The sequence below is a fragment of the Alexandromys fortis genome, unplaced genomic scaffold (genome assembly GCF_014885135.2).
Source record: "Alexandromys fortis isolate MF-2015 unplaced genomic scaffold, M_Fortis_MF-2015_v1.1 scaffold_63, whole genome shotgun sequence".
Taxonomy (NCBI): domain Eukaryota; kingdom Metazoa; phylum Chordata; class Mammalia; order Rodentia; family Cricetidae; genus Alexandromys; species Alexandromys fortis.
The window spans coordinates 487,731-503,519 of NW_026067953.1; the positions used below are offsets into that span (position 1 = coordinate 487,731).

Consider the following 15,789-nt stretch of genomic DNA (forward strand, 5'->3'; position numbering starts at 1 on the left):
TCTTTCCACCATGGAAATATAATTTATTATCATTACATTTTACTAAACTTACAAGCTAAATGTCACAATACCCATAGAATGGATTTCTACTATGCATAAAGATATTTAGAGTTCAATCATGCTCTTCTATCTTTAGTCAATTACATTAAAAGTGCAATTAATTTACAGCATGATGCTCCGAGAGACCCTAGAGGGTCATGCATACAAGAAAGTCTTTTGGTAACTTTCTTTAGTTTACTACCTGAATTACTTGGTAAGACTCTATTGCTGAAGACACAACACTCATTTATTTTGAAAGTATAGAAAAATCAAGTTGGTAGTGATCTGGAGGCTTCTTCCAGGCCAGCTAGGATCATAGTACATAGTGTGCTATAATGGATGTCGGGAGAGAAAAGATTTTGACAGTATGACTTAGATGTGAAACATATAAACTACAGTTCCAAACTGCCAAGCAAGATGTCCCCAGTGGTGCAAATAGTGGCATGGCTATTATGAGGTAACAGCTACTCTGTGATTGAATCTGAGCCCTTCTCAGCAACAGGGAATTCATGCTTTGTCCTATAAACCCAGTTATAACCCATGGCTTAGGCATTAGGGGAAAACTTACTAAAGCTGTTTAGCTAAATTACCATGGTGCTAGGGTGCTTTATAAATAGTTTATGTCATAATTAAATACTACTGCCAACTTTAATCAGTCAAGTTTCTCTTTGCTATGAATGGCGATGAATACAAGCACCCCTAGCTGCACAAAGTGCTGAGTATAAGTGATGGTTGAATGCTAAGCCATAAACAAGACATTTTATCACTCTCCCTAATGCTCAGAATAATTGCTAAAGAAGTAAGAAGATGAGGAATGTTAACACTATTAGAAGGGCTATGGAAGGTTTTCTGGGTGTAGAACAGCTAATTCAGTAATGATCACCCAACAGCTCTGACACCCAACAAAGAATCTCTAGAAGATTGAACCTATCAACAGTCATTTGTGGACTAGGGAGGAGCTAACAGTTCCCTTCTCTTTCCCACTGAACTATGCTGAAAAATTCTTGGTAGTACTTCTACCCACTGATGTACTTGTACCATCAAGTTCCAATGTACAGTTTCAAACATGTATTTACAAAAATGATAATTTTTCAACTCAGTGGATTAAGCTCAGATGCCAATGTGAAAATGGCACTTGTGACAAGGAAAGCATGGGGTTAAGGAAGAGCAATAAATCACAGAGAGTAGAAGATACAGTAGTCAGAATACACCTCATTTCTTACGTATACATACAAATTCTGTTCAAGTTATTCTAAAAAATGTCATGATACGGGGTAAGGCTCAGTGGCTAAAAGGAATGCTGCATAAGGTTATGGACCTGAGTTCAAGTCCCCAGATCCCATTAAAGGCTGAGTGTAACAATCAACAATCACCTATCAACTCAGTCTTGGATCAGACAGTGGTGGTAAGAGCTGGAAGAGAGAGCTGAATCCCTGGGGTTTGCTGGCCAGCCAGCCAACGTGCAACAAGCTCGATGAAAGATATTGTCTGACCCAGGTTTTCGGGAAAGTTGCTACAAAAAAATAGTGTCCTCCATTGTTATTATAAACCTACAGCATCTGTGATTGCCTGGAAAAGGCATGCATGACGTCAAGCTAATTAACATTCAAACGCAGATAAAGGAGTTGAGTTCTTCATTAGGTTCCTTCCCAGCAGAAAAGCTTTTGGCAGTTGATGCCAACTAAAAAAAGTAGGATCAGTTTCTTCTGGGGTGTGACCGACCATAGGTTGATCAGGCACCAGCAGATAGATTCATACTCATGATAATTTTATAAAACTACTCTTGGATTCGTTTAGTTATTTAAATAAAAGAACACGCAGTTGGATAGGGTATATTGGAGAGAGAATTTGGAAGAGTTAGAGGGGATTGTGAAGTGTAGACGTGATCAGAGCACATTGTACGCATTTATGAAATTCTCAAAAAAATGGAAATATAGGGCAAACAAAATAACCAGTTAATACTGAACATATACATCAAATGATAAAAGAAATGCTGATGTCTTTAATGAGTACTTTTTGTGATCATTAGAGCTGTATCAAATTGTGAAAGAGAAAATAAAGTAAAATAAATGAATGTTTGAAAGATTAGAGAAGCATTTGGGGAAGATATCTTTATATAATACTTGAAACAAACTCTGCTCTTCTGTTTTATGATGTGTTGTTTCAAGTATTATATTACTGAGAAGTTTATTGCATTGTTAAATAATTATTATTATCTATGCATTTTACAATTCTTTCATCAATCCAGAATTTTTTGGTTGAACACAGTGCTCTAATACTAGAATATAAAGTAAAAAAAAAATAAAAACAAGACTTTTTTCTGAATCCAGGGCAGCATTGCTGCACCAAATCATTAGTTGCAGCCCAAAAGTCATCTCTCGTCAAACAACAGATATAAGAATGACTACTCCTAGCGTGAAAATTTGTACCAAATAACATCCCAGTTAGGACATGGGAATATATAAGCCTAAGGCAGCACACACTGACAACTGAATTTCTGAACAGAAACAAGTGATGCTGCTGTTACTTTCATTTTCTTGAAAATATAAGGAAGAGACTGAACAACCACATTTCTTTCAAACTTTTGAGACCACATGGAAGCATACAATCCGACTCAATATCCAACTTTGTTACGTGTATTTTACAATCAGAGTTATGCCAAAATTATTTCTTAAAACAATTTGGACCGTTTAGTTTCTCAGTATGTAATGCTCTGGGTACTGAGTATTCACCCAAATCCTACATTCTTGTTTGCCTACTGGGAATAATATCAACTTTTATGTGGCAGTTTATCACATTTGATTTGGATAGAACAATGAAGAACATTTCTCAGAGAAACAGAACATGTCAGTGGGCACAGCTGTCTTCTCTCAGCTGAAACAAGTGGTCCTGGCATATGTATGTATTCTTCAGAACCCTGTAATGTGTTACATAAGATTTTTCTTCTTAGCCTAAATGAAAAATAGAAATTTCTCAGAAGTCCTTTAATTACTAGGAAGAGTGACTGGTCTTCTGAGACATGAAATGGAATGGTTAAGCCGTCACGTATTTATTGACAACGTTCACGCAGAGTGGTGAACAATAAGATTTTACTTCACCAGCCGTCCCTGTCTGGGGTCTACATGTGTATTGGCTCTGAGAATGCAATGTGGTTTTCCTCCCTGAGAATCAAAGCTGTCCTCATTTTCCCTCAATGTTTAAATACATCTTCAAGCAAACTCAAACGTTTAAGAGACTTTTATTTGTGCGTACATAGAATTTCACTTTGAATAATTATACACACCCAGTCCATTTTTTCTCTGGAGATAGGTACAATGTATAAGAGAAACAGAAGAGAAAATAAGCAAGCAGCACCAAACAAATCCAAAGGGAGAGAAATCACAGCAATTACAAAGATGGGTTGTCTTTGGTGTCTTAAAATGTGGTCTTCAGATTTCAGCGTGCTTTGGATTTTATATTGTAAGCATATCCATAATGAGATCTCTTATAGGAAGCCCGCTTTATGCTTCATCCACGTCCTTTCCATAGCTTAAAATTTTACACACTTCTTTTAATGAACCTAAACTTTGTGATCCGCCACATAGAGTCAGTTACAGCATTTTCCACATGTCTTCATGTTGAAGCTCAGATTCAGATTTTCAACATTTATAATTTAGGTTTCAGAATTGGGAGTTACTCCAGTAATATAAGATGTCCAAAGAATAGTCATGTTTGTAAAACTGTATTTGATAAAGGTCTTTATTTCAAAACTGTTCACAATTATAAACATAACTTGCTACATCTACTATGAAAATCAACATGGAAAATCTTTTAAATATTAAGGGTAAGTGTCCCATCTAAGACAGCTATACTACAAACTGAAACAAGTTGATAATATACTCTACAGATCCTTGTTCAGAAATGTTCACTGACACCTTGTTCATGGTAGGCAGGAAGTTCAAAAACCCAAATGTCTTTCAGTTCCATAGGTGAATAGTTAAATTTTGAATAGATACAATGGTACACTCTTCATTTACAAAAAAAAAATTAAAACCATAAATTTTGCTAGCAAATAGGTAGAATTAGGAAGGCTTGTATTTGATGAGGTAACATGAATTCAGAAATATGAACACTGCATGTTCTTTCTCATCCAGAGCTCCTCACTCCAAATCATGAGAAGTGAATGTGTAACATGAAGTAAACACAGAAATCAGGAAAGAATCAGGGGTTTAGTGAGAGCAGGTGGGACATTAGCTGGGAAAAATCCTGAAATAGAGGGGTAGTTTGATCCTCAGACCCCACCCCTTTCTGAGAAGATTTGCCAGTGGATAGTGGGTGAAGGAAAGCAAGCATACCTTTGTGAGGATGGTTGTGGCCAATAGGGCATTTCTCATGTTCCAGTGAATAGTCCCACAGTTATGCATGTAACAGCAGCTGTAACCTAATTTACCTATCAAAAATAGATAGATAGATAGATAGATAGATAGATAGATAGATAGATAGATAGATATAGATAGATACAGAGCTAGGGAGAACAAAAACAACTGGGAAGGGCATGATGTCAGTTATAGACTATACAAGCATTTTGAGGGAAATAGACAGTAGATATGATCATAATTAATTATAATATACATGTATATTTTCTTAAATAAAAAAATATAAAGTAATGGAATGAGGTTTAGATTCAGCCCAGTTACAGAATATGATAATATAAATATCAAAATGTCAATGAATAGTGTCATTATTGAAAAAAATTAAATAGTTCAACAATATGTTTAATAGCAAATAATCTTGATTATTCCAAAACTAAACTGGAAAATTAATTACCAATACAAGATCCTAGAAAGTGTATTTCTGAGATAAACATGCAGAGTTAGCACACACACACACATACGTATATACATATATACGTATGTGTGTATATATGTATATATGTATATATGTATATATGTATATATGTATATATGTATATATATATGGTTCCACTTCATATCTATGGGAGGAAGTACAGGAACATTGTAGCATTCAGTGGGACACATAACAGAACTAATCAAGTGGAGGTCCCAGCCCCCTGTCTTTTACCTTTGTAAACTCTGCTGGATTAAGTGCCCAGCTTCCAGCACACACAATGGACCTCACATCTCGCTTCTTGGGTGGATAAATAGCATCTGCCAGACTCTGCCTTCTATCTACCTGCATTCTGTTTAATTTTCCCACCTACCTATAGTCTACCCTGTTATAGGCCAAAGCAACTTCTTTATTAGCCAATGGTAACAAAATATATACACAGCATACTGAAAAGAAATCCCACATCAAACTTTTTTCTGGATAATGTATTATATAGTTGCCTTTCGTATACATTGGGATTTGGCTATAAGAAATCCATGAACATACAAAACTCCATGGATGCTGATAACCATTTTTAGAGTAGTAATCATATGTGTGCATATGTATGATTATGTGTTTTTTTTTTATCCTTTAGACCATCTTTAGGTTACTTATAATGCCTAAGTGATTCATAAGAACTTATATTATGGTGTAGGGAACAACTGATTAAGGCAAAAACAATCTGTTCGTTATAACAGAAAAAAAAAAACCAGTACAGCAGCAACAATGAGAATTTTTCCCAATATTTTCTCAACCCAAATTTGGCTGGTTTGCTCTCTGAATATAACTTATGAATATAGAAGCCAGGTTGTATAAGAAAATTGTGAATTTATAAGTAAATTTACATTTAAAGTAGGTTTGGAAAACAGTTTTTAGTTTAAGCCTTTCTAACCTGAAAATTCTTTCTTGATTATTTCTTAGCTGATGTATTCTGGTGATTTTAAGTTTTTAGTCAATAATGACTCTAATATTTATGTTTCTTGAATGGAAAACAAGAGATACTAGTTTTTTGTCTTGATTTAATACATGGCAAGACAAGAGGGAAAAGATAAGAGGGAAGGTATTTCAAGGAAAATATGTTTTATGCTCATGGGACCATAAGGGCCATAATCACATGCCCACAATTGCACTTAAAGTTCCTAAAATGTATTCAACCATAATAGCATAATGTGTATTGGAAAATATACTTTACATTTTTAACGAAATCTTAATCTTTTAAAGAATGCAACCGGAAGAAAAATAAAAGAAACTTGAATCTATTCCTAAGTATAACTAAGACTATTTTAGGGTATAAATAATGAGCCTTTCTCTATTCTTGGTCCAAGCAGTGAAATAAGAGGATATCTTATACAATCTAATTATTCACTTGCAATTTACATCAACTTAAAGACATTAACTCATAATAAGAATTAGTTCCATAAACTGCTGATAATACAAAAATGGCTCAATCATTTATTCAGGTTCTGGAAGCTTATGTTTACAGTCTGAGATTCTCTTGGTGAACATTAAAGAAAATATCTTTGAGATGTAGGAAGCCAAGGCCAACAAGATGACAGTTTGATTATGTTTGAAAGGGGAATAATTGAAACAGAAGAGATTCCATGGTTTGTGGACAGCTTCTTCTCTTTCATAATTACAGGGTATATACACACACACACATACACACACATGCACAAATATACAAGCAAGCACCCCCATACACAAAGCAAACAGGCTCTACTCTTAATACATTTAAGCAGAGAAAATGAGAGGTTGGCAAAATAAAGGATGAATAGCTTAGATATTTTCTCCTTCTAAATCTGGGCTAGTTTCTTGCAACAGTAAAGATAGCATGTACTTGGCTGTCTATAAACTTATCAGCAACTGTTCCCTAGGGGTGCTTTGTTTGGCTCTGCATTTTCTCTCTCTGATGGTCCTGGCTTTAGAATGTGTTCCAGATTGAATTTATTTTCAATATTCTCCCTGTTGTATTAATTTGAGGTGAAAGTTAACTATAATTAGCTGCTGGATATAAGAAATGAACTTTTAAATTTGACTTCTAAAAAGCCTATTGATACTAAATATATAAGCTCCAATATTATGTTCTATCCCAAAGACACCTTGCCTCCTATCATCTCAAACTGGGTAAGGAAGAAACTGTTCAAACTTTTTCTTGAATAGATGTTTGATGGCTCACTACTGTAATCATTACAATTCTCACACTCGGGAGGCTGAGGAAGAAACGTAACTTGAAGTCAGTCCATGCCCCAAAACATCCAGGCATTACAGCTTTGCTCAGTCTCAAAAAGTAAACAAACAAACGAACAGACAGAAAGTTTACAAAAACAAACAACAGAAGGTCTTTCTTTTTTCAAAAGCATGTTGTGATTCCTCACACAGACATAACTTGTTTAATAGGACCTCACACACCAAGGCTCAAGTTCTGTAAGCAAGGATGCCCAGAGAGAAATATGTGTGTTGAAAGAATAAAAAAAAAAAAATGCCAGCATGCCACCTGTTTCCCAAGGAGAAATGCACGTACGTGCTGTAAATGGAGTCAAGCTAGTTGCTGAAACTGAGCATCAGGCATAGGATATTTTCAATTCACCTGATTTGCAGTGTGGTTCAAGAAAATCTTTCTAAAAGGAATTCAAAGGAAAACTATTTATTCTGTACAATACATTAGCACTTAGTTTTCTTTTTTTTGTTTTTTTTTTTTTTAACAGACTTAATTCACTTTTATTTTCCTTGTATAAAAACCGTTATGTGGTGGCCACAGCTGGAGCCTGGGTGTGGTTTTTCACAAGATGGTCAGTGAATTCCTGATAAGGAGACTTGGTGAACACAGTCTCTTTCCAGAGGTCGGGGGTCAGGTAGCTGTAGGTCTTAGAGATGGCATCAAAGGTGGCCTTGGCAAAGTTGCCCAGGGTGGCAGTGCAGCCCCTGGCTGATGTGTAGCAGTCATCGATGCCAGCCATCATCAGTAGCTTCTTGGGGACAGGAGCAGAGACTATGCCAGTGCCTCTGGGAGCAGGGATGAGAAGCACCAGCACAGAACCACAGCAACCTGTCACTTTGCAAGGAACAGTGTGGGGCTTGCCAATCTTGTTCCCCCAGTAGCCTCTCCGCACAGGGACAATGGAAAGCTTGGCCAAGATAATGGCCCCACGGATGGCAGTGGCTACCTCCTTGGAGCACTTGACACCGAGACCTACGTGACCATTGTAGTCCCCAATAGCAACGAAAGCCTTGAACTTGGTCCGCTGGCCTGCCCTAGTCTGCTTCTGCACGGGCATGATCTTCAGAACCTCATCCTTTAGGGAAGCTCCCAGGAAAAAGTCAATAATCTCAGATTCCTTAATGGGCAGGGAGAACAGGTAGATCTCCTCTAGGGACTTGATCTTCATGTCCTTAACCAGGCGGCCCAGCTTGGTGACGGGAATCCACTCCTTGTCTTCAGCTTTACCTCCGCGAGCCCCGCGGCCTCGCCCTCAGCCACGGCCTGCCGCCACGGCCTCCTAATCCTGGGCCCCCAGTCCTCCGGACCCTCCCGCTGCACCGGCATCATCCGCCATTTGGTGTTTTCTAGAAGAAGAAGAAGCAGCACTTAGTTTTCTTATGCAGGGGGTGGAGTGGGGTGGGTGGGTACCACTACTCATTCTTTAAGTAACAGCGAGGTCAGTAGCAACATTATCTTGGTAAAAACCCTATATCCTTCTCAATGCTACTTTTCGCCCCATTAAGTGGTTATATCAAGACAGAAATATGATCAAAATGCTGATAAATTTAGAACTTATATTTGGCATTAAATTGTATGTGTTTACATGTGTGAGTATGTACACATGTATATATGCATGTCCATGTGTCTGAGATTGTGTGCGTGTGTATGTGAGAGCGGACATGCATGGGTGTTCACACATGTGGACGACATAGGACATTTTCTATCTTTCTTTGAGACTAGGCTTCTCTAAGACCTGGAATTTACCAGCGAAGCAAAATTGGCCGAGCAGCAAGCCCTCAGAAATCTGTCCATCCCTGCTTCCTCATCATGAGCCTCAGCACCACACCCATGTGTCCTCAATGTGTCTTCTTTTGATGAAATTTATATCTACGGACTCAGCAAATCTCCTCACCTCTGAAAGCAAGCTTTTAAACTTGGATATATTCTGTGTGGAAGCAATGCCTTTTCATAGATATTTCAAGATGCATTTTAGAAATGGAAAAATTAAAGCCTCTCCTAGGTTTGTTGTGCTTTCCAACTACAGGACCCAGTGGACTTTAAACTCATTGGCATGCACATAAAACCTCTTAAGAATGCAAATGTATGCATGCCCGTGTGAGCATGTGCACATCTTGAAATCGGTCTTGTTCTTCTGATTGCTCCTTTATTAACCAAAGGGAAAAAATTAACATGCTCAGATCCTTGTAAGGGACCCACTGTAAACGTTGTTTGCATTCAGCTGTGAAAAGACAACTTTGCTTTATTACCACATTCAGCCGGTCTTCAACTGACCCGACAAATCTACTTCCTTTTTTCATCTTGGCTGCTTCAAAACAACATTTCTTCAGTAGATGGCACACCAGAGGGGACTTGGCAACACCTGTCTTTATTTAACAAACTGATACCTCGCAGTTATCTTGTCTTCGGCATAAATGTATTTGAAGGAGGTTAATGGTGCCCAGTAGCACTGTTATAATTAAGATCTTGCCAATGTTTTAAAACAAATTGTAGGTTTCTACACACAATCAGAAAATGGTTTGTGAATAGTTTGAAAAGTAGCACTTGAGAAAAAATTTGAAAGGCACCATCACTAAATGTGCGTGTAGAGCACACACACACACACACACACACGATCCAAGTTTGGCTATAAGACTAATTGCCTAGGATGATGCTGGTTATCTTAAAGTATATATAAAATAAACTAATTCCTGGATAAATATTTGTTTTGAGTCAAGATATCAGAGATACCAGTCTTAGAGAGTGGAGAGGATATGGTGATGTAGAGTAGTTCAGACCATGATTATCCAAGATGTGGGTGTGTGGAGCAAGATTAATAAAAACTCAGAGACAGATATTGGGCTTCAACCTGAAGATCAAAAAAGCAAAGCAGCTATCTACTAGAGAGATCTTTTGCCTCTACCAAATCTTCAGACCAAAGGCTCCACATTCCACTGTGTTAATGTCTGTCTCCTCCCTTTTATATTCATCTCCCCACCCAGCCATATTGCTCCTATTTCCAACTCTCTAGTGCTGGACTAAAGGCAAGTAATCCCAAATCTTGGGATTACCTTTTTTGTGAGCTGTTTTTCTTTTAAACAGATTCAATCTTGTGTATCCTGGGGTAGCTTTTAACTCACAGTGATCTGTCTGCTCTGTCTCCCTAGTCCTGGGATTAAAGGTATCACTATATGGATGGTACATAAAGGCTCTAAGTTGACTTTCTCCTTTTTGTCTTTTAGTTTTTTCCAGTCAGTGATGAGATGGTTTGACCTACATTTAAAGTGACTCTTTATCTATAGGTGTATTACTTAAGGCTAGCCCTTCAAAAAGACACTCTAAGACATTCTTATATATGCAGTCATAGAATTTGACAAACACCATGTGTTAAAGATATTGACTTTTTATCCAATGTGTATTTCTGCTGTATTTATATAAAAATCACTAGGCATCCAAGGTGTGCATTTATGTCTGGGTTTTCTATTTGATTCCATTGTTCAATATGTCTGTTTTTTGTTTGGATGTGTGTGTGTGTGTGTGTGTGTGCATGCGTGCGTGTCCCAATACCAGATTAATTTTATTATAACAGTTTAGCACAATTTGAAGTCAGGGATGTTGAAATATCCAGCTGCTACTTTATAATTCAGAATTATTTTAGCTATCTTGGGTATTTCCGTATGCAGCTGAAAATTGTGCTTTTAAGCTGTGTGAAAAATTGTGTTGAAATTTTGATGGGGATTGTGCTGAGTTTGTAGAATATTTTTGGAAGGATACTCATTTTTACTTTGTTAGTCCTACTGATTCTGAGCATGAGAGATCTTTCCATAATGAGATATCATCTTCAGTTTCTTTCTTCAGTGTCTCAAAATTCTTATCATGTAAGTCTTTCACTTGCTTGGTTAGAGTTACCCAACGGTATTTTATGTTATTTGAGGCTACTATGAAAGGTGTTTCCCTGATTTCTTTTTCAGTCCATTTGTCATTTGTATATAGAAGGATTACTGCTTTTGTTGTTATTGTTGTATTTTGTGTGATGGGGGGTATTTTGTATCCAGCTATTTTGTTGTAAGTGTTTTTAGCTGTAGAAGTGTACTGGTAGAAGTTTTAGGGTCACTAACGTGTATTATTATATCAACTGCAATAAAAATACTTTGACTTTTTCACTTCTAATTTGTACCCCTTGATCTCCCTCCATTTTCTTATTCCTTTAGCTAAAACTTCAAGTACTATATTGAATAGATATGGAGAGAGTAGACAGTTTTATCTTCTTTTCTGATTTTAGTGTAATTGACGTGAGTTTCTCTCCATTTAAGTTGATGTTGGACTATCTTTTTTTGACTGAGAATCTTCAAAGTGATGAGTTGCTTTAGATTTCTTCTTCTCAATCCGTTGCTGAGGATAGGAGAACTAGCCGAATCTTGTGTTACCACTAGATAGAACAGTTCTATTTTCCTTTTGTACTCACAGCATCAAGTTCATAAGCACTAACATGAGCACGGGCCACATTTTATTCTTTTGGATACCTGTTTTGTTTGTTGTGTTGCTTTTGTAAGATTTTTGTCTATCTTTGTTTTATGCATATGAGTATTGTTCTGCATGTATGCTAATGCACCACTTGTGGTGTGCATTCAGCCCACAGAAGCCAGGAAAAAAAAAAAGCAGAACCTTTGGAAGAGTTGTTATAATACTTATGAGCTGCTATGTGGGTGTTTGGAATAGAACTCAGGGACTATGCAAGAGCAGTGAGTGGTGAGCGAATGCTCTTAACTATCGAATTCTCTTTCAGCCTGCCAGGTAATGGGTTTAATTGTGAAATTACGTTCATCCTCACCAATTTCCAAATCCCCCTTTTTAATGCTGATCTAACAAAGGAATAATAAGTCCAAAAAGAGACAATGAAAACCTCTTTTGCAAATGACTCTACCAAATCCTCTCTGTGTAATTGTCCTCTGTAATAAATCCTGTTTCTGCATTATCTCTAATGAGTCTCATTCAGTTTAGAATAGTAACTGATGCATAAATTCAGGGATTCTTCTTGATATCTCTCCTTAAATATTTATTCTCTCTTTTCTATGGCAAATGGATTTTTTAAAAGGTGTGTGACAATGGTTTTAATTCTAATTGTGATGATCTGCATTTGAAATGTTTTCAACCATTTTATAGCAAACAAAGTGAAAATTGTAGATAGGGAACATTAGAAGGGGGATACACAATTCTGTAAGACAATCATGTTTTGTTTAGGGCTGTGCAACTTTAGTCTTATCTTCCATTTAACATTATTTAATATATTTTTATTTTCTGTTTTACTTTTACAATTCATTTTCCCTACCAAGGCTTTTCATAAAATAAGCATACACCAGCTCTATTGCTCCAGGTACTTCACAAACTGCTGCAGTTTTTAGTGTAGACCAATTTCTGCTGGCGAATTATCCACGTAAATTGTTTCACTGCCCCATCATTTTCGTTCTCAATTGCTTCCTTCTTCAGTTAATCTCTATTATTTCCTGAAATTTATTTATGGTGAATGTATACACAGGTACATTATGACTGTATGTGGTAGAAATCCACTGTGTGATAGATGGTTAAACTTCCTCGAATCACACTTCGTTAGAACAATTGCTTGCTCATGTGGCTTCTCAAAGTCCACAGTCAGATGTATCACGGAGATTGTGTAGTTGAAGTTACATTTACTCAGTTAATTTACTTTGTGTCCTTTCTCTAACATTTTCTGACAGAACTATGAATGCACATTTGAAATAGCAGAAATGATCTTTTCTTTTTTTATATATTTAATTTACAGAAATCAGCTTCACATCGTAATTTTATTTGAAGTCACCACATATTAAGGCTATTCTGGAGCAATAGTGGATAATATATATATATATATATATTAGGCATCTGATTTTCCTAGAAACAATACCAAAACTACTTTTATATTGGACAGAGCACTGGGGACTCATCCTGATAACAGATGAAAAATGGAGACAACTTAACCAAGCTATGTAAATAGAACACATGAAATCATCAGTGTTTTGGAGTTTATTGTATGACAAGAAAGACTTAAGAGAAAAATGAAGAGTTAATGTAGTCATTAGCTGTCAATATTTCCACAATCCTGAAATATCAAAAAGCAACAACAACAACAAACACAAAGCAAGAAACAAAAAGCAAAGAACAGCAAAACAAACAAAAAACTTCTACCACCACCATGACTGAAAACACACTACTTTATGAAATAGCTCATTGCAAAATATCAGAGGAACTGGTCTAGAAATAAGAACATCTATGCTGTTGAAAAGATAACAATGCTTCCTAACTAAAAACCTTCTCATCTATTGTGTTTAATGCTTTGATTGTGCTGTTAATTACTCATATTTATTTTTTTTTTGACAAAATGACCCATGTTGCTTAGTAGATACCTCCTATATAGAGCACATCTTCAAATAATAAGGTATGTGTGGTATTTTCTATAAACTTATCACCATACCTTGACAGATACTAATTAGAAGAGTTTAGAAAATAGATGCTAAGAAAAGGTAGCTTATAGTCGATTTGGATTAGTGTTTAATACTAACAAGGTTTGTTAGTCAGAAGTTTAACATTATTCAGGAAGTAAAGAATATATGCTTTATGCCTTTCACTGTTAATAACTTTGTGAAAGCAAGGGTTGTTCTCTCAGAAAATGTACAATTCACTTTGCCTTAGGGGACTGGCATTTTAGGAGAGAGTCTCTTGAATTCTTCACGTTTAAAAGATGACAAAGAAATCAAAGAATTTGGAAGAAATGAAGCAGACGGAAAGATATGGGCAGCTATCAGTCTGAGGTTTAGAACCTTAAATCTGTGAAGAGGTCACCAGTCAAAGGACAGGATCATTGAATACAGAGTAATACAACTTAATTTTTTTTTTCCTATCTTAAAATTTTGGTTTTTAATTCCTGGAAGGAACAAGGGTAAGTTTACATTGGGACAAGAAAAAGGGGACAGAAAATTATGAAAGGAGCAAGAAAAAAATGAAAGAGAGGAAGGAAGGAAGGAAGAAAGGAGGGAATGGAAGAAGGAAGGAAAAAAAGGAAATAAAATAAAATCAATGAAAAAATAAATAAAAGAAAAAAATGAAATAAAATCAGCAAGGAAAGAAACAATTTTATGTTTAACTTTAGTCATTTTTAGTATGAGACTTGTACAGGGAGATAGGAAATCCCTACCAAGTGGGAACTTCAGTAGTAAAGTTGAGGGACCTATATTTTGTATATTTCATACACAATGGAATGATTGATTGGGCCAAGAATAAGATGCATACTTATCATCAGAGAGGCTTGTGATGTCAGCAAAGGATGATAGAGGAAAACTTGGCAGGAAAAGACAAATAAACTCTAAAGGACATGAGAAATAGGCAAGTGATGTGATTAATTACATTTGTGTGACAGAAAACAGCAGGACACCCAATGGAAGCATGTGAACATCCCCACATCAGCAGGCACCATCTAGTTTCCACACAGGGAAAAGGGTAGAGAATAATGTCTCTTCATCTATCACCAGAGCTATAAGATTACACAGGGCACATTCCCTACCCTCTGCTGTCATCTGATACCATAAGCAAGAGAGAAGAGCAAAAGTCTACTTCAGCCCACAGGGCGCCATATAAGATGCAGTGTCCTCACAGCTCTCCCAATTCTCCTCCTGCTGAGCATCTCTTTTAAACCCCAGCACTTTGTTCTTCACTTCTGTCTGGGAATTGCTGAGGAGGGTTAAAGAAAACTCATGTTAGCTAGCTAAGTCGATTTGCTGAGAGGCCTTCTTTTCCCACTCAGCACATCTCTGTAATCCTTTTGTTTACCCATGCTTGACTTGCTATACAGTCTCCCAGAGGAGCCATTCCAAAACATATTCAATTTGCTTACATGCTGAATTCACCCCTGACTCCCCTATTCTATCTGAAGATGTAGTCAGATGTTGGCCATGATTGAAACTGGCAGGCTTAAACTTCCTAGCTCTGTAGACTTTACTTGAGGGAATCAAAGCGATACCCTGAAAGAGGTAAGCATACAAATAGTAAGTTCAAAGACATTTGATATCTAATAAGCTTCTTTGCACATTTACTTTTATTCAGGTATTTTTCCTGTCTTTTTATTTCTCCATTTCTTTTCCTTATATAACAACTAAAAACAAATAGACAAAAGAGGATCCAAAATAAATAATTGTAGAAGATTTTGTGAGAAAAAAAAATTTCAGTACCACAAGAAGTCTTCCAAAATCAGTGACTGTGATGATGGTAATGCTGCTGCTGATAAAGTGTGTACAGAAGAAGAAGAAGAAGAAGAAGAAGAAGAAGAAGAAGAAGAAGAAGAAGAAGAAGAAGAAGAAGAAGAAGAAGAAGAAGAAGAAGAAGAAGAAGAAGAAGAAGAAGAAGAAGAAGAAGAAGAAGAAGAAGAAGAAGAAGAAGAAGAAGAAGAAGAAGAAAAGACATTTCCATCTGAATAGTAAATTCAATCCTCCCAAAGATTAAATGAGAGAGTCTTATCACTCCAGGAAGAAGGAAGATACTCAACTTTCATTTCCAGATTTCCTTGCTCAAGATGCAATGCAGAAAGTTTCAAACTCAGATCTCTCTGGCACAAAGGCACATGTTCTCCTCATCAGGTGTTATTACTCAATGAGTCACATACTTACTGTGGGAAACTAACT

At 36.5% G+C, this 15,789-nt stretch overlaps 1 pseudogene; it reads right to left on the reverse strand.

Moving 5' to 3' along the window:
- Nucleotides 1–7,646: 7,646 nt before the first annotated feature.
- On the reverse strand, nucleotides 7,647–8,459 carry LOC126507250 (40S ribosomal protein S2-like; annotated as a pseudogene).
- Nucleotides 8,460–15,789: the final 7,330 nt, after the last annotated feature.